Below are 19,993 nucleotides of genomic sequence, written 5' to 3' on the forward strand. Positions count from 1 at the left end.
TGGAGATGCGATGGTGCCTAGGCCGAGTATTTTGCATGAATACTTAGTATGATGTAAAGACAGCAGTGAAAACATACTTTGGGAAACCTGTAGAGGAAACCTGAAAAGGAAATTGAGACCACACCGTGGGATTCTTTGAATTCTAGACCAAACACAACAACTTGAATGTCTGCCTTCTTTAGCTTCATCAATTTAGCGATTTTTGTGGCAGAATGACCAGAGATGGGAAGTGACTGTTTATATAGGCGCAGAGTTCGGTTTTAATGGTTAATGACGAATTTGAGCATCATATGTAACGCTGTCCATTAGGATAATGATGATAATTATGCTTATGATTTTCTAAACTACAGTTATTTTGGTCCAGGGATTTAGCTCAGTGGTTCCACAGCCTGCTTTGAAAGCACAAGGCCCCGAGTTCAATCCCGGGTACCCCCCAACAAAAAATAAAATAAAATACTGCTATTTTTACATCTTGTAGAGAAATACATTCTGGTTTTCAAATATTTAAATAATCCACTGATATAAAACAAATATTTACAATCTGATGTTACACATGGTCTTTACATTTTTCAAAGTTTGTCATTAGTTTTCTAGTATTCATTTTTTCTTGTGTACACACTTACATTTCTATTTAAAGAAGGAGACTGCAACTACTACTACTACTAAAGATGAGAGAAGTCCATTAATGGATCAGTCACATAACAGTTTTACCTAAGGACCTCTCTGTTATTTCTAAACTCATTAATAATTGGAGATCTGGAAGAATTAAATAGGTAGAATTGGATGAAGAGAAAACTGGTAGGAAGTTTGAAAGACATGTGCTCCAAAATGGAATACTTTTAATATAAAATTAATTTTTTTAAATTAAAAATTTCACTTTGCAATTTTATTAACTTTTAAATTAAAATGTTAACTTTGATCATACCATTTTCTGCTATAAAAGATGTATAAGTCTTAAAGTTGTACTCTGTTCATTTCATTTTGTATTTTTGTCTTCGTATCATTTTATGCAAAAATTTCCCCATAAAGTGTATAAAACAGTTTCATTCAGTGTTTTGTCTTTGTTTTGTATTTGCAGCTTTCAACTATAACATTTATTTTTACCCAAGGAATGGCAGAAACATTTTGAGTTTGGAATTCTTTTTGTTTTCCTTTTTATTTCTAGTTTGTTTTTCTCTTTCAGAAGGTGACTAAGGGTTCTGTAGCAGCATGATACGTTACCATCCAATAATGCTCACATGTGTGAAAAGAGAATGCATCTTCAATTTGTAGAATATGTAGTGATATATTCTTAGAAGGTGAATCTTATTTATTATTCAGATCTTCCATGTCCATATATACATTTTTTTCATCCCGCTAGTAAATGCAGCTATTTACCGCTGTATTTATGCTAAATTTCAACCATTTATAACATTTTAGTGTGTGTGTGTGTGTGTGTGTGTGTGCATTTGCTGGTGTTCCTGGGGGTCTAACCTAAGGCCTTTCGTACTGAGCTGCCTTCCAGCCCACCGCACTTTTTCTCCCCACTTCTTCCTTCTCCCGTCCGTGCCCCTGCCCTTCCCTTCCCCTCTCACCCCGTCCTCTTCTTTCTTTGAGATAGGCTCTTGTGAAGTTGTCCAAGCTTCTTGACTTGCTGTCCTCCTGTCTCAGAGCATAAACATTCAGTTTGTGAAAGGTAGCTTGTTCATATTTAAGTTTTACTGTTTAAAATATATCATTGAAATTAACATTATGAAAACTGTGTGTGCTTCTATTCATGTGACACATATTCTACTTCTTGGGATTTCAAATTTTGCCATTTCCATCTTTTACTCTTGTCTCTTGTATATATCATGGAGATAAATTTTTCCCTTTTCTTTTCTTCCTTTTTCTCAACTCAGCTGGCAACAGTGTGTTTTGGATTATGTTTGTGTTTGGAGAGTTGATTTTTATATTTATTGTGTTAACAAGTCAGGTTTTAATGTGCTTTAATTTACTTTTTATTCATTTTGTTTCTATATTTTTCTTTCTGTTTTTATACCTCTGTGCTCTTTCTTTAGTTTATGTTATTTTTTTGCCCAATTTGGAAATTTGGAAAGATAACATATATCTTTTAATAATAGTTCCTTTTAATAATTAAGCTTATTAAATTACACTTAATTTTCAGTTATTATACACCAGAAACAAACAGAATCTTCTAGTTGTACTCTATGTCCCACACATAAAAAATAAGAAAATGAGCACAGTTATTCTTTTTACTATTTCTTCACTTTATTGATGTTGGGCTTTGTCTGTATACTATGGGATTTTTGTCCAACTTCACTATAATTAAAATATGTGTTCTCTATGATAAGCAAACATGAGAGTTTTCAAAATTGTGGACTAAGATTTCACAATAAGGTTATAGTTGTAATAATGTTTTCAATCATTCACTCATCTGTTCACTCATCCATTGAACAAATGTATTTTAATTTCTTCCTTATCTATTAGTCTCTGAGCTAAGAGACACTGATAAGACATTAGGCAGACAGATCCTTGTGTTCTTGAGACCTAGCTGCGTGTTCTTTGTGATTCATATCTAATTGCCCAATGAAGTCCTTCAAGAAGGAAAAAAGATGATGTATTTCCTAAGTCTGTCATATCTAAGAATATTTTTTACACTCAATGTGTGTAACAGATTGACTGTACTTTGAGTCATACAGTTTCCGATGAAACTTCCAATAAGATGTTGATTTTGTGTTGCTGTTGGGAAATTTTAGAAATACACATGAGTATACTAGAATGAACCTAAAATACTTCTCAACTGCCCAACATTTATTTACTTAGGGATACCCTTGTGCCATCTTTGCCCTTACCCAGCCCTGCCAAGGGATTATTTTATGGAACAAATCATAGACATCACTTAATTGCATTTATAAATATTACAAAATATCTCTGTGTCTTTTTCCCTAGTAAGATAGATTTTTATTTTATTTTATTTATTTGGTACTGGGCATGGAACTTAGGACTTTGCACTTGTTAGGCACAGTGCCACTGACCTAAATTCCCAGCCTAAGATAGATCTTAATGATCATCTGATTCAAACAGAACTGTGAAAGAAAAAGAAAGAGAAGGAAGGAAGGAAGGAAGGAAGGAAGGAAGGAAGGAAGGAAGGAAGGAGGGGGAGGGAGGGAGAGAGAGAAAGAGAGAGAAAGAGAGAGAGAAAACTAATGCTGAGTATGGTCTTGGGCAGAACCTCTTTCCGTGCTGTTACCTACTTGACTTCCAGTCAACTGAGGAACAGATTGCTTTTCTAGGAATGGTTTCAGTCACATTAAAATATATCAAATAAGAATTTAAACAACTTCGCAAGAATACTTATGCCCGACTAAGATTTTGTTGTAGCATTTTTGTATGCTGTGCACACCGTGAATAAAGACGCTCCCCCACCTATTTAAAGGAAGCTAAAGGTGCAGGGAAAGTGGGAAGGGTACGGGAAAGGTAATAAGGGAAAGAAAAAATATGAGAAAATGAAAAAATGGAAATAAAATGTTTGGAAGCAATTCTCTTTATTCATTGGGATCTTAAAATCTTTTGGGTCAGCGATAGATCACAATTTCTTGCTATTAAATATCTCTAATATTAAACAGTTACAATATACATTGTGTGGCTCCGAATCTTCGAAGCATTTCTCCACGACAGGAAAGGGTTTATTTTTATTGCAATTAGCATTTCACTATCATGATTTTAAATTTTAGAGAAAGTTTCACATAATATACTCATTCCAGTGGACACAATAGTGATTTTCCACCATCTGTATTTCATTTTATACCTTCTTTATTCACAATTTTTGAAATAAGGTACTTATTGTTTTCCCTGTGAATTCTCTCCTTCCTATGAATCGCCTCTTTGGTATTAGTCCTCCATGTCTTAGGTCATGATTTCATCACTCTGTTATTTAATATTTTCCTTAATTTCCTATGCTGCTAGCTTTCTGTGCCATGACTACTCATTTTTATCATGGTGTTCTTAGAGTCTGCATTAAAAAAAGCAAGCAAACAAACAAAAAACTAAGGCATGAAAGTGTACTTTAAATTTTTTTCCTCTTTCTGAAGGGATACTTTTCCACTTATCTCATTTTGTTGCATCTATATGCAATTTTTTATTCACTACTTGGCTCCTTAAAAAATGAAATCTTGGACCAGGGATGTAGCTCAGCAGTATCTCGGTGCCTGCGTGGCAAGCACAAGGCTCTGAGTTTGAGTTCCTCCTCATCATTGCTTAAAAAGATGCCATCATACTGAGAAGTCTGAAGGGTCCATACAGTTTTCTGTTTTTTCCTCTCACAATTTGTTCTTGATGGTTTTGAGTTGTGATTTCTGGTGTCCTGTCAAACATTTTTGTAAAATGTATTTTTAAATTATATGTTGTATAAACTAAAATTTTACATGTTAATAGAGTAGTGTAATTTTTTAGTACCGGTATACATTGTATAGTTTTTAAATCATTGAAATATTTCTCAAATATTGTTCATTTCTTTATGGTAAAAACTTTCAAAATTCTTCTAGCTTTTTAAAAAGTAGAGTGCGCTATTATTATCTGTTTTTTTTTCAAAGTATTTTCTATCTCTATGTCCTTAAAATCAGATGGTATACAGTTGAAATCATACCAAGTTAGAATACAGTTTCAGTTTTGGTTACTGCTTTAAATTTGCTTTATTCCTTCAAATCAGAGGCTTTCAAAGAGTGGTTTATTAGAAGCATCTCCTCTGTCTCTATCTGGCAAAACAGATATTGTTATTTTAAAAGGTGAAATCTGTGAGAGTCAGCTAAAACGATGCCCTTGATAGACAAATATCGCTAAATTTCCTTGTTCCACAGTGTGAAATGCAGGGTAAGAGACAGAAATATCAGGCAACTGCATGAGGCCAGAAGTTTGAAATATCCATGCCCAAATTTCATCGTATTCCAAGAACTCTAAGATAGTGAATAGTACCATGTATTCATTCCAGTTATTTTAGCCTACTGGCCTCATACATGCAAAGTCACAAGCAGAAAACTTTTTCTGATTTTTGTTACATTGGGTCTTTAGTAAAGGTCCTTTAATGCTTAAATAAATTCAGTTGTTTTGAATGACATTTTCTTTAAAACTCTATCAAATACATAGTTTCTCGCTTAAGAATATGTTACAAAGACATAAAAAGAAGTTTATGTTTTGAGAATTTCCATTTAGCACCTCATTGGAAAATACATTCCAGTATTTTTCTTAATGCTTTCATTATTCTCTTAGTAATAAAGGAAATATAATAATCATATCTATAGGTAGTATAATTTGGTTTAAAAATTCTCAATTCGTACGAGATAATGTGCACTTTCAGAAACAGGGCAAGAGGACATGGATGTACCATTAATTAAAAATGAAAAACAGAAATTGTAAAATATGCGCTGTAATCAAAGAATATATTGGAAAGCAGCTACCTGGTGCCATCTGAGGAAAAGGTGGAAACTTCAGTAAGTAAAGCGGCTCAGCAATAGTACAAACTGCATGACAAGCTACAGTGCATTTGTTGTAAGTCAGTAGATTGTGAGCTACAGTTGAGAGATGTGATTTTGTGTTTGTTTGTTTCAAGATGGGTTTTAAAGTGTGCCATAAGTAATGGGTCATGAACAATACATTTCATTGGAGTTTTGTGATCATTCTGTTTCAGCTTCCAGTTTTTTAAGAAACTTCATCCTGGGAGATGAAACTCAGTGAGGTTGAAAGTTCTCAGGGAAATCCGCCAGCTCTCCTTGTACAAAAAAGGAAAAAAAAAAAAGTTTGACATCAGAGTGATGCTGATTATATTCTTTGACCTTGAAGGATTTGGGAGACCCGAGTTTGAACCCAGGAAGAACACTCTGATGTCTGAATATTTTAAGGGTTTATTAGAGAGTTTAAGAAATGATATTACAGCTGGTTTGGTGTTTCTTTTTTAATGTGTAGATCTTTAATCCATTTCAATTTTAGTTTAGTGTATGGTAAGAGATACAGGTCTAGTTTTAATCTTCGGCAAATTAATTGAAATCCAGTTTTTCCAGCGCCATTTATTAAAGAGGCTATCTTTCTTCAGTGAGGGTGAGGGTGAGGGTGTTTGTTTGGCTCCTTTGCCAAAGATGAGGTGGCTGAATGAACCTGGAGTTGTTTCTGCATCTTCTAATCTATTCCACTGGTCCTCAGGTCCGTTTCTTTGCCTGTACCATGCTGTTTTTATCACATTGGCTTTGTAGTATAGTTTCAAGTCAGGGGTTGTCGTACCCCCTATAGGCAATCTGTATTGCCTAGAATTGCTTTTGCTATTCTAGGTCTCTTCTTGTTCCAAATGACTTTTTGGATTATTTTCTCAAGGTCTGTGAAGTATGCTGCTGGGATTTCAATTGGGATGACATTGAATCTATATAGCAGTTTTGCAATTAAAAGAATCATACCACAGTGATATATGTGCACCCATGTTCATAACAGCACAGTTTGTAATAGCTAAAACTTGAAAGAAGCCCATTTGCCCATTAACAGGAGGCTGGATAAACCAAATGTGTATGTGTGTGTGTGTGTGTGTGTGTGTGTGTGTGTAATAAAATGGAGTACTACTCAGTCATAAAAAATGTGAAATTAGAGACATTTATAACTAAATGAATGCACAATGAGGCAATACTCTTAAGCAAAATAAATAGGACACACATGTGTAAATATGAACAGTTTCTCTAGTGTGAGACACTAAAAGTGTAAATAAGGACTAAAAGGTATAATAGATAATGTGAAATAGAAAAGGTACAAAGGGGAAGGGGAAGTAGGAGTGGGGGGAAATAAAGAAAGAAACAAATTAATATGAGAAAAAGGAAAATGGAAACAAAGTCTTTGTAGATAGGCAGAGGTGGAGAGGTTAAAGGGAGAGCAGGGGCCTGGGGAAAAAATAAGAACCAAGACTGATTATATAAAGGTATGGATTTCCAATAATGAATGTCATTATATTACATACCTTAAATGTACCAATAAATTTAATTTAAAAAAAGAAAGGATGTGACAAACTGGCTATCCACGTGCTGAAGAGTGAACCTAGACGCATGTGTTTCATCAGGCTCTAAACTAAAATCAAAATGAATCAAAGATCTAAGCTTTAGGACAGAAATGATTAATCTGCCATAAGACAAAATAGGTAAAACACTTGAAGACATAGCTCTTGACAAAGATATTCTGTACAGAACCTCAGTTGTGCAAGGAGTAATAAATACCAAGAATCCACACAAATGGGATCATGTCAAATTTAAAAGCTTCTCCACAACAAAGGAAACCATCAATATGGTAAAAGACAAACTAAAGAACGGAAAAAATTTTACCAACTAACTGTCAGACTAAGGACTATTATCTAGAATATATAATTGACTAAAAATATCAGATCCACCACATTGAAAGGCCTTATAAAAATGGGTATCTGAAATGAATACACACTTTTTCAGATGAGGTACAGTCAATAGGTACATGAAAAAGTGTTCATCATGGTTGGATATTTGAGAAATGCAAATTAAAACAAACACTGAAATTCTGTCTCGCTCCAAAAGGAATGGCTACCATTAAGAAATCAACCCTTAGGAAATACTGGTGAGGCTATAGTGAAAAGGGAACCTTTCTTCATTCTTGGTTGGCCTACAAACTGGTACTACCACTGTAGAACTTGGTATGGAGATTCTTCAAAAACTAAAAATAGAAATATTAGTTGACCCAGCTGTTCCTTTTCTGAGGTGCCTTCCTCAGAGTAAAGACATCATTACACAGTGAGGTATGCACGCCCTTAACACTTAACTCATTACAGCTGAATCACTTAAGCAGCCTGTATGTCTATGAACTGATAAATGGATAAAAAAGTGATTGTTTTTACCCAATGGATTACATCTCTGCCATAAATAACAATAAACTTGAGTCCTTTACAGGAAAATAGATGCACCTTAGGACCATAATGTTAAGGGAAGTAAATTGGAAACACAGAGTAAATATGGCATGGTTTCCCTTATGTAAGAGATTCAATATATAAATGAAAAGCAAAATAAAAGGTAAGTAATATGAGAAAGGAAAGAAAGAACAAAGTTATTATAATCAACCATGGACACTGTATGTAAAAATGGACCTTCATTTAGAATAATTGTCTTACGTGTTTTATATCTTTGGCCTATTGGTCTGGTTGTTAATCTGTATGTATGTTAATTAAATGTATAAGGAATTATTAGAAAAATAAATGGATCTGATGCTGACAAAATGAAGGCTGTGGAGAAGGGAAAAAATGAATAGAGCAATGGTAACTACCCGTATGTGCCCTCCGCCGTGCATGTGACCACTGCGCACTGCAAATGGGCACTAATAAAAATTCTATGAAAAAATTATGCGAGCAGAGCGGGTGATGGGTGCCACGTTTGCCTGGCTCATGAGAGCACTAGGCTTCGCCTTTATTTCCTTTTTCACTGTACCTGATGCTGTGGGGCTCCTGGCTCTTTCACAAAGTTAAATTGACAGTGTAAAAGTAAACCTTTTGAATCTGCTATGGAAAGCAAAGAAAGCCTCGAGACCAATGGGATAAGTGTGTTTGAAGTGAGAGGGTGTATTGCTAGAGGGATTCATGGCAGTAGGTCTTTTACTGTAATATTTTTAAGTTTAACAGTCACTGTATATTTTGATCACTGTGGAGAAAACAGTATTTCTCAGGCAAACTGATTTATTCTCTAGTTTGTGAAGAGAACCGTCTTGTATTTATAGTGGGCACTGTGCAGTGGAAACACCCACTTTATAGGCAGTAATTCAATTAAAGTCTGCTATGACTTGCCTCCATTGGCAATGAGAAGTGTACTACAGGTATGGGTGCTCCCCAAGTCTTCAAATGGTGGCTCGTGGTGTTCAGGGTGCAAAGTCAGGTTGAGAACTTTCTATTTATCAGGTATGTGTTCCAGTCGAGTACTCTAGAGTGTAATAGCTACTCCCTTTGTGTTTGTATTAGCTTTCTTTTCTTTGAGACACAATACAAGACAGCCACAACTTAAAGGAGTTTAATTTAGTTCACAGTTTTAGGGGATTCCGTCCGTCGTAGGCAGGATCCGTGATGGAGTGGGGTGGGGGAGCGGAACTGCTGAGTTCATGGTGGCTGTGAATCAGCGCAGGGGAAGAGAAACACTTCACACGCAGATAGGGGCCCGACGTGTCCACCCAGACACACCAAGAAGTGCTCTCCAGAGCCGGTAACAGTGAAAGTCCTTTCTAATCACCCGTGTGTAAGAGAATTCTAGATGCATAGGCACAGAAGAAAAAGAGAAAGAAACTTCCAGAATAACTGATGCTAAGGATTGTCTTGTAGTTCTTCCAGGACTGGAAAATGTCCAGAAGAAGGTTGTCCCTGTGTAGAGCAGAGTCAGCCTAGTCATTGTGCCAGTGCTCAGCTTCTCATGCTCAGTCTTACGGAGGTGACTGTCGCAGCCTGGAGGGCGTGGCTCACAGACACTGCTGCACACCTCTGCCAGCCCTGAGCACTCAGTCTGGACTCAGGAGCAGACTTCCTGTCGAGCAGACATCATGACTGTGGACCACGGTTACAGGAGACCAATGATAGGTATTGAAATCCAAATCCCCCTTCTCCTTGCCGTGAACCTTAACAATCGAAACACAAACATTTAATTTCCAGATGTCATTGTCTTGCATTTTACAGAATAAAGAAGTTGCAAATCAGTGACTCGGGAAGTGTGAAAACACGTTCATTAAGTATGAAGTGTCAAAACCAAGCATCATTTTCACATGTTCCTTCTTCTAAATGTATTCTAACACCTTCTAACTAAGGACTGAGGAAAAATAGTTCATTTGTTTTATTTTGAATAAATTTATCTTGCAATTGCTATGGTGGTTAATTTATTATTAATTTATTATTTCAGTGTCTGGCTAGACTGTAGCAACATGTAGCGATATTTTTTTTTATTTTGTGACATATCATAAATTAAGATGTAGTTTTTAAATTCAGGTGTATCTTTTTGACATGAAGCATAAATCAAATGAATCATAATAGAGACCATTCTTTGAATATGCATAGCCTTTTGATTTCTATATTTATCTTCTGATGCCCTTATTTTTGTTCAAATTTTTTTTCAATCAAATGATTATTTTCTAGGAATAAAATTACATGTGTTATTTTGAAATTAAATTGATATCAACTATATTAATATATCTCTTCCATATAAAAATAAAGCAGATATGGCTATGCCTGTTATATAATGATGACCTGCTATGCATATATTATAAACATCTCCATAATGATTTATTGAATGAAGTAATATTTAAATTTGTAGGTTAACTTTATTTTTGAACACCTACTACCTACAATGCACTGTACTAGCACTTTTGCATGAATCATTTCTTATAACATTCATAGTATCTTAGTTGTATTATCACAGGGACTGAATACCTGACACTTGAAAGTTAAAGGAGGAAAGGTTTATTTTTGTCTCACACTTTGTAGAGCGTTCAGTCCAGAGCCTGCGGGCTTCAAGGCTGAGTAGAGTGGCAGAGGGGTGTGGCAGCGGAGAATCGGTCCACAGCATGGCAGACAAGAAGCACAGAGCCCTGAGCGTCCCTTTCTTTTATTCCATGCAGGCTAAAAGCCTGTTGGTTGATACCACACACACCTATGTGGGCCTTCCATTACCCACAGAACTAAACCTATCACTTGACCAATTTAGTTTTCATGCACCCTAAATTCATTTTCACACACTATAGGTCCAATCACCTGAAAAGCCCCACCTATGAGCACGTTGAGCTTCACTGGGACCTCTAGATAAAAGGCATAATCAGATTTGGATCATGAGGCTCAGAGAAAAAAAAAATCTGGTGTAAAGTCATATACTAAAAACTCAGATTCTAAACAAGGACGGTTCTAAATTAGAGCCCACACTCTAAAAATTTAAACTGAAGCGCTACACTTCTTGGTGACACTTTGTAAAATATTGAGAATTCCAAAGAAATAGAGTACAAAAATAACATGTGCTTGCTTAGATCCTTTGCATTTCAATTCACTTCATATTGCTGTTGTATAATTTTATATTCAGATATCTCTTTGACTCCTTTTCTCCTCTCGTCTCCTTGATAACGGATACCAAAGATGTTACCTTAGTGAGGTGATCGACAGGAATTAATCCCGCTCCCAGGGGACGTTTTTCAGTTTTAAGTGTCACAGCTAGAAGGTGGCGCTGATGTCACCCACTGAGTAGGACCAAGAAGACACCAACATCCTGCAACGCTTAGGGGAGGACACGGCAGAAACCCTCCTGTGCTCATTTTCTCCCTTCTCTCTCCTCTCAGAGGTTAGCACGTTACACAGTTGATGGACGTCCTCTTCATGGAAGCTATGACTCTGTGCATTTCTATTTTACATAAGTTGTTTCATTTATCCAATCTTTAGAACTGTAAGGAATGCTAAAATCTATTTACTCAGATTACCATAGTAATGATGCAGTTGGTATCATAATTTTATTTACTACAGGTATGAAATTGATCATGGTACCCCACAGGCAAGTTCCCTCTTACATTTACTTAGCAATTGTTCTCTAATCTTCACAGTTCTCTAAAATTCAGTGTGAACTTTTCCATTTTCATAAAAATCCTGTTACGATTTTGACTAAAGTTGCCTGCATCTGTAGTGCGTTAGTGAATTTGTTGCTGCCTTTCATAATCTTCCCATAAAATAATTTAATTTTTTCACTTACATGTATCTTTTTTCATTTGTAAATGGTATTTTATAAATTTCTCTTGTTACTTAATAGAATTTCTTTTTTTGTTCTTGGAATCGAACTCAGGACCTTCTGCTTGCCTGGCAGTCATGGCAACACTGAGCTATATATATATATCCCCTTAGTTAAATTTCTCGTCATGAGGTGGAGATTCATATTCCTTTTTGAACACTGCATTTAAATTATTTCTGTTACTTTGTTGCTTGTGCACGTGAATTTAAATTTGTCAGATATTCAGTGTCTTTGTTGAAGATCAGAATTTTAGATTTTCCATGTAGACACCCATATTATTTGCTTCTTCCGCTCACATCCTCATTATTTCTCTATCTTTAAAATCATTCATTATGACTTACTGTATGGCTTGGTGGCTAAATTTCAGAGACAAAGTGTTTTAGAATCCATTCCCTTCTATTCTGTTCCATAACTAGGTCTTGACTTTTGTCAAATAAATAAAAAGAACACATGGCTTTTACTTTTTCATATATTACTTTGAGGAATTCAATGTTTTACTAGAGAATATTGAGCCATTTTTACATTTCTTAGATAAAATTTCGGGGGTCCCAAAGCATTATTTTATGTGTATACACAAAGATACCTAATCACTTTCAAATTTTTCATTGAAAGAGATGTATCTTTTTAATAATTTCATTTTGCTTTAATAACCCTTTCCTCGATGGCAAGTATTTCCTGTGGCATTTAACATTTCCTTGCCAGGTGTGTCAAAGTGGAATCCTACTTGGGATTTACTCACCAGGTTGTTTTGTGAAAATTATTCAGTTCAGTGTATTCTCAACCATTAATTTTGTACTTGTGTCTTTTCCTCTCTTTCTGTGGAAGAAGCTAAATTTTTACTTTTCTCTCTCTTTTCCTGATATGACTCTTACATTTCAAGTGAATCTCCCAGGTCTATCTTCGAATACACAAATTGTTTTTCAAATATTATTCATTTTAATTTTATAGGTATCATCTTGAAAAGTTATTACCACGTGGCTTTATGTCATTTTTTTTCCTTTTTATTGTTAGATGTGGATTTTACACTCCCTTTTTAGATCCTTGTTTTATCTTAAGCTTATGGCAATCTATTGTTTGTGTCTGCTGAGATGCACTAAATACAGAATGTTTCCTGCTGAGATTCAGAGTGTTCTAATTTTTTCAAGGAATAAATGAAAGTATTCTTTTTCATTTTTCAATGAATTCTATTGTCATGGGGATTTGCAGATTATATATGGTCTATTAGACGATAATCTTTTCAGTGAATATTTGTGCTTTAGGAGACTTTCTGTCTCAAGATTTAGTTTGATGTGAAGCTTTTGGCATGGTGGTTTCTAAATCAGGAAAGTAGCGTCCAAGATAATTAGTAGCCATTTTTTACACTGAGTCTTTATTATTTTCATACAGCTCAGGGGGATTTATTTATTTGCGTGCTGTTCCCTGAGCCAGCAAGGAGAATTTTCTAGCACAGTTTAATGGGTGTCTCAGCCTCCAGGCTCTGTTGATTTTGCATCTCATGTTCTGCTCTCATGGGGTCACCTAGGCACAAGGATGCAGACCCTCCGTTCACTTCCTCCTCACCTGTCCTCAGAATCAACTCATACATTAATTAATCTGTTTTCAATTTCTTTATTTCTGCCACCTGGGATTTTTCTTCCTAACCTGTACTTGACTGTGAATGTTTAAAATTTGTTACCTTTGACCAGCATTTCTGTATGCTTCTGAGATGATCTCTACATTAGCTTTCTATATCAACTTTCTAGAATAAGAGCTTTATAGAAAGCAAACAGAAAATACTCTCGTGATTAGATATGACCAACTAGCAATATAATATAGTGCAAGATCCTTATAACATATATTTAAAAGAAGAGAGAATAAGGCCAAAACTGTCTTACACATTATGACAGCCAAGATTAATTTGTTAAATTTTGCACACTTTTGTCCACATACCTAATGAATTAGAAATGCGATTGTACTGCATATGACATTTGTAAGGTTCTTGATTATACATCATGCAAATTTTTTGTCCTTTTCCTAAGTATACTTTAAAATCTGCATCCAAATCCATTTGTAGCAGTTTATAACAATACATTATATCATTGCTTCCTAATGTTGAATTATTCACACCCATCCACATTTCACTATCACAGATATTGGAGCGAAGGACATCTTCAAAAGAATTATATTTTCATTATATTTAAATGTATTACTCTGAAATAAGACTCTTAAATGGAATTTCTGTGTCAGTGGAGATTTTCACTGTTGTGGATCTTCTTAAAAATTACTTATATAGTCTTTAAAAATCAATATGCAGATTATTGTACCAGCAAAAATAGACATGGCAATTTTGATATATTATTTTCAGTATTGGCTTTTAAATTTTTTTCTTTTACTTTAGTAATTAAAAAAAATGAAGTGTGTCTTCCATTTGCAGCTATTGGCTTGGAATAAATATTTTCTCTGTGATTTTCTTTCCTTATATCTTTTCTATATTTTTCTTCTCTCTTCTATTTTCTCCTAATCTGCTGTTCAAGTTCCATTGATTGTGTATCCACACATATATAATCCATTTATTTTTTTAAGAGGTGAAATGTTTGCCAGGCACTGTTGAAGTCTTTGCCATTTTTAATCATGACTCTTGCAGTCTGGTACACATACATGTTATTTCTATTTTTATTTTAATTTTTGTGAGGGGGAATAAAACTGGACTACGTTTGAGTGTCTATTTCATTAAAATCCATGATTTCTTTGGAATCTTGTTAATATGGCGAGGGAGCAGAGTATGTGGGGAAGACTATAATGAAATTTCTTAAACTTTCTGGTTATAATGATTTTGATCACGATTATATTTATAATAAAAATAAAAACAAACTTCTTACATGATTTTCTAGGAATTAGACAGATGTATTATATGCCAATTGTTACTACTTCTTAAAACAACATTGTGAATTTGGAAAGTTATCCTTTTTTATCAGATGCTGAGAGCACAGCCCAGTTGCCAGTCGGATTCTGTGTGGCTGGTTGTGTGCTCTTCTCTTCATATTCTCTTTACCGTGCATGGTAGAATAGATTACTACCTGGACCTCCCCAAGGTGGTTTGGTAGGACAGGCATTAGTGGAACAGGCCTTGGTTGTTCTGAGTCGTATTGGAAGGTATCATCTAACCCATAGTGTAGATAGACAAAGTCTGACTCTTCAGTTCTCTGCCTGTGCTACCCTACTGTGCCTACCCGTGGTAATCCTGGGGAACTGTGGCACTTTCTAAAGTGGAATTTGCCTTGTGGTTTTCTAGAGCACAATGCATTTGTAAGACGTTCAGTCTCCATCTCTTACAATTCCTGGGTGATAAGGTTGGTGTTCAACCTGAAAATTATTTTAGACAGTGCTGTGACTTGTGCCTCTTCCTTTCCTGAATTGTTATCCAACCATGACTACACCATCTAACAACAACTTCTACTTTATTTTGGGAAGTTCCCTTTGTGATTTTTACAAATTTTATATGTGATTTTCAGACACGTAAAGTCATAAACTGAATGCCACATCTGACTTTCTACTTTAGTGTCGGGCCCACATTGTCTTGAATTTTTTCCTGATGGGATATATTATCCTCCTTTAAACAATTAATAATGCCACAGAATTATTACGTATATGCTAAATGTACCAAAAATGTTTTGAAAAAGAAAAGTGAATCCCCCCTCAAAAAACAAAAGAAAAGAAAAGAAAAAAGAAAAGAAAAGAAAGCAGTAGACAAAGCAGTTTCTAGTAACATCTTGATTACATGGTTTTCCTGTACTATTTCAGTTAAGATGCTAGGCTTCCTAAACATTTGTTTTCTCATCTCTTCAGAAGAGGGAAAATGTAATATTGCTGTGGGATTAAAACAACATTAAAAGAAAAATGCCCACTATTCAGTAAACCGTAGGTAGGAACCATAGCAGAGGTAGCAACAGCCACAGCATGATAAATGTTACTGACATTAATAGTTTCACTCCGCTTCTCTTCATCTGTTTTTCAACCAGGAATCATAGTTTTAAAAGGTGTATGGCTATTGAATTAGGAATTATATTAAATCTATGTAATTCTTATTTTCAGACACCATTTACTACTAGGAGTTATCTAGCAGTTGGTCTGCACTATTGAAAATCTGTGAGGTTTTTAGTATTTGGAATTGTGTTCCATTGATGTATTTACTACAAAGATACAGTGTTTATTAGGCGATCCAAGTCTGTTACGTGTATTTCCATCTCTTTGCGTCATATATGACTGAGTGGAATTTTATTGACAAGCGAGGAGAGGATGGTTATTTGCTGCTAGTGTGAATAGTGGCTAACATTCTGCCTTTGTTAAAATCTGTTGCAAAAACATCTGATACAATTGGGACTTCATAGGGGTCTTTGCTGGATTAGAGGAAAGTTGTGAGCTTTGTATCTTTGAGCAGCAATAAAATTTTTTCTTCCTCCTTATTTATTTATGTCAATTTGTCTAATGCTGGCCAGTGCATCGGTGAACAATGTGAACCTTTATACCAGATGCTCTTCTTCACGATTCCTCCTGAATTAGCAGGATCCTCTATCATGTTATTGAACAGTATTGATAGCAGCAGATAGACTTGTTTCTGGATTGAAAGGGATTATCCCTATCATTTTCCATTCTTTAATGTATTGATTTGGAGTGGTATGGCTATTTTTAAAACAAATTATTCTGTCTTTAAAAGTATTTTGTTAGAAAATATATTAAAGTTTCTCTATCAACTGCACTGTTAATGATTATTTTTTCATTTACTTTTTGTGATAGGGTCTTGCTCATTAGTGTGAGCTGGCCTTGAACTCAAGATCCTCCTGCCTCAGCCTCCTAAGTGCTGGGATTACAGATATAGTTCACTAAACATAGTTTAAATGAAATTTTCATTGATAATTTTTTTGTCTACTAATATATTAACATTGTCATGCTACAGTATTCTTCAGTGGATAAATTACATCATCAATTTGTTACTTTGTTACATTTAAAATACTAAAAATATAATGTTAATACTTTATTAGATTTTGGATTTCGACTCATTTCTTCACAAAGAATTATATACATTCCTCTTGGGGGGTACACATCATACTGTGTGCTTTTCTTTCCCATCACAGCTGTGTGCTCAAAAATACTTTTCTCTCTGTCAGTGTTATATCTATTAATATAGTTATTGATACAACTATTAATATCTATGTTCATGCTAAGTAATCCCTGTATTTTGTAATAGTTATTTGTTGATATAATGTGTTGTCATCGGCTTCTATATGGAACAGTTCTTTATTAATATTTATTTTCTCAGCATTTCCAGAGTAACAGTGTTGACTCATCACATTTTATGGAAATTTCAGGTTAAATGTTTTCCTTATCTCTGCCTGTGCATGACAAATTACTTGAATAATGCAAAATTCTTGGATCACATCTCTCTCTCTCTTTCTCTCTCTCTTTTTGGTAAGACTCAAGTTGCTCCTTTCTGTCCTCTGATTTTTTACACAATATAAAATTTGGAAATAGTAGTGCCTTGGCTTTGATGAAAATATTTGCTTTTGTTCTCACTCGACATAGGAAGAAACATATCCTTTTCCTTCAAATTTAAGATTGTTTTGCTAACTTCATTGTGAATTCAATCTTAACACTTCTGTAAATTCTCTGTAGTATAAATTTATGTTTCCACCTCAAATATTTCTTACACATTTGTAAACAAAATGAATTTCAATGAGCAACTTTTTATTTTTATTCATTTAGCTCTACATCTACGTTCCATATTCTCAACATCTGTGATCTCTTGTGTTCTTTTGTTGCATCTTCAGATTATCTTCAGGTTTGCTAGTGTACATATGTGTCCACATAAATTATCATAGAAATTTCTCCTGTGACTTTTAAATTACATATATTTTTAAATTATCACACCAAAAAGTCTGTGATACCTCATTGGAAAAAAATCATGATTATCACATTCAGAAATACATGAGAAAATAATGACATCATGAAATAAATTTATATATATATATATATATATATGTGTGTGGAGTAATGTAACCATTTTTAAATTTATCATTAAGTTTTTATTAGACATATTTGCAGTACATAAGGATTACATTCATCATATATAACATATCTTAGTAGAATCTATATTATTTAATAAAATATATATAAGTGAAACATCTTACCATTGGCACTGTTTTACAAAATCCATTCAGACAGTCTTTCAAGCACTCTCTTAAGAAAGATATTTTGAGAAGCAAGACCTGTCATGTAAAGGTCCAAAATCCCTGTGATGAGTGTAGCTGTACTGTGTACCTAAAAAGTACCAATAAACTCAATGAAAAAAGAAAGATATTTAGAAATAACAAGGTTATTTTCTGTATGGTCTTTCTCCTAGTTTCTGACAGTCTTTATTTTATCTGTCCTACCTCCCTTCCTCCCTTCCTATCTCCCTTCCTTATTTTCTTCCTTCCTTTTGTACTAGTGATTAAACCAGGGCCTTCACACTTTATTGCTGCACCCTAGCCCATCCCCATTTCATTTTGAGACAGGGTCTTGCTACGTGACTGAATGGTCCAGGCTGGTCTTGTACTCAGTGTCCTCTTGCCTCAGCTTCTCCGAATGCAGGAATTACAGGTCCTGTCACCAGGCCTGGCTGCAGTGGATTTCTTTATTGATCTAAGTGCAGAGAATATTTCTGTTATACAAGTAGATATGCATATATTTTTAGAGCTATCTGGGTTTGATCTGGAGTTACAGTCTGGTGACAGTGGGCAGAGCACTCACTGATGGGGAAGTTTGGAGCCCCCCTTGGGCAGTTTAAGCGATTTGTCTGTATGCTTATTGGTGGGTTTGTGGCATCTTCTCCTGCACTGGGAGAGCAGGCTGGAATGAGTTTACCGCGTTGTGTTTAATATATAATGTTATATACAGTTTGTAATTGTAGTAACAGTCTGAATAGCATGGATCCTAAATAATTATTTCCCTGAGCTCTGTATTTGCTGTCATATCATTTCTCCCTTTTCACTGTATTGAGGCTTTCAAAAATAGGAATTGTAAAGATATTTTATTTATCTTGGTACATCTCACACGTTTCTGTTAAGAGACGGTGTGTGTGTGCCCACACGTGTGTTTGTGTGTGTGAATTTCTAGCCCATACATTTTCACTGTAAACCAGGAAAAGACAAAACTGAGTGATCAAGAGAAAAAGTGAAGGTACTTTCCACAGTATTTACAGTCTGAAAGTACATACTCCTTGGAAAAGTGTCCTCTTGTCAAATAATTATAAAAATACTAAAATAGATTTGGGAAGATTCTGTAGAGGCTTTCATGACTGAAAGTGCATTTTAAGTTCTGTAATTCATCTTAAAACTTTTTCTAAGCACAGGAAAAATATAGAAAACAAAGACAACTGTAATCAGTGTCCCTGGAACACAGTTTGTGAGATGTGATAATTTTCATCCATTTATGTCTATTATGTGTTATCTTTCCTAATGCTTTGTACACATTTTTTATAATAATTTTTCATTATATAAATGCAGTGTTTTGTATCTCTCAGTAGGAGGTATTTTTGGCTTTCTTTATTACTACAACTGGCAGTTTTATTCTACACAGTGCATGCACTGCCGTCCCTAACACTTCACCTTTTTAGAGAGTCTTCTTACTAATTTTCCTTTTGAATTAACAAGAGCCTCGACAGCACTGAACAACACTGCTGGCATTTGTCCTTTTCCCCAGAACCCTTGCCCTTCTCAGAGGTGTGCTTATGAGAGTCCCTTCTCACTGTCCGTAACAGATTCTGCCGCACCGCTTTCCCAGAGAATGCGCCATGTTCCCGGGTTAGGCTTCTGTTCATGCTTCCGGCAGTGTGGGACCCTGCTAGGAGCACAGGCCTCTGAATGAAGGAGAACGAAGCCAGTCTCTCTTCTGCCTCTTGCTAGGGGCTTGATGTCTGGTAAATCATTTTCCCCCACAGGACCTCATTTTCCCCATCACTGAAATGGAGATCACTCTATTTCTCAAAAGTCAGTAGAATGGATAATAGACTTGCTTCCAGATTATAGAAAATATTCCTACATATTAAAAAGGAGATGAGCCAAGTAGTTCATGTTAATATAAAAACATTTTCAATTTGAATTTCTCAACAGGGAAATGCAAATTTAAATAATGACAAGGTACAACAATAAACAGTACATACCGAATAATCTCACTGTTTACTGAAAGCATGAAATTTTGGTAAATGGGGTATTTATACGTAA

Source organism: Fukomys damarensis, unplaced genomic scaffold (genome assembly GCF_012274545.1).
Source record: "Fukomys damarensis isolate Sample0158 unplaced genomic scaffold, DMR_v1.0_HiC HiC_scaffold_31, whole genome shotgun sequence".
Classification (NCBI taxonomy): Eukaryota; Metazoa; Chordata; class Mammalia; order Rodentia; family Bathyergidae; genus Fukomys; species Fukomys damarensis.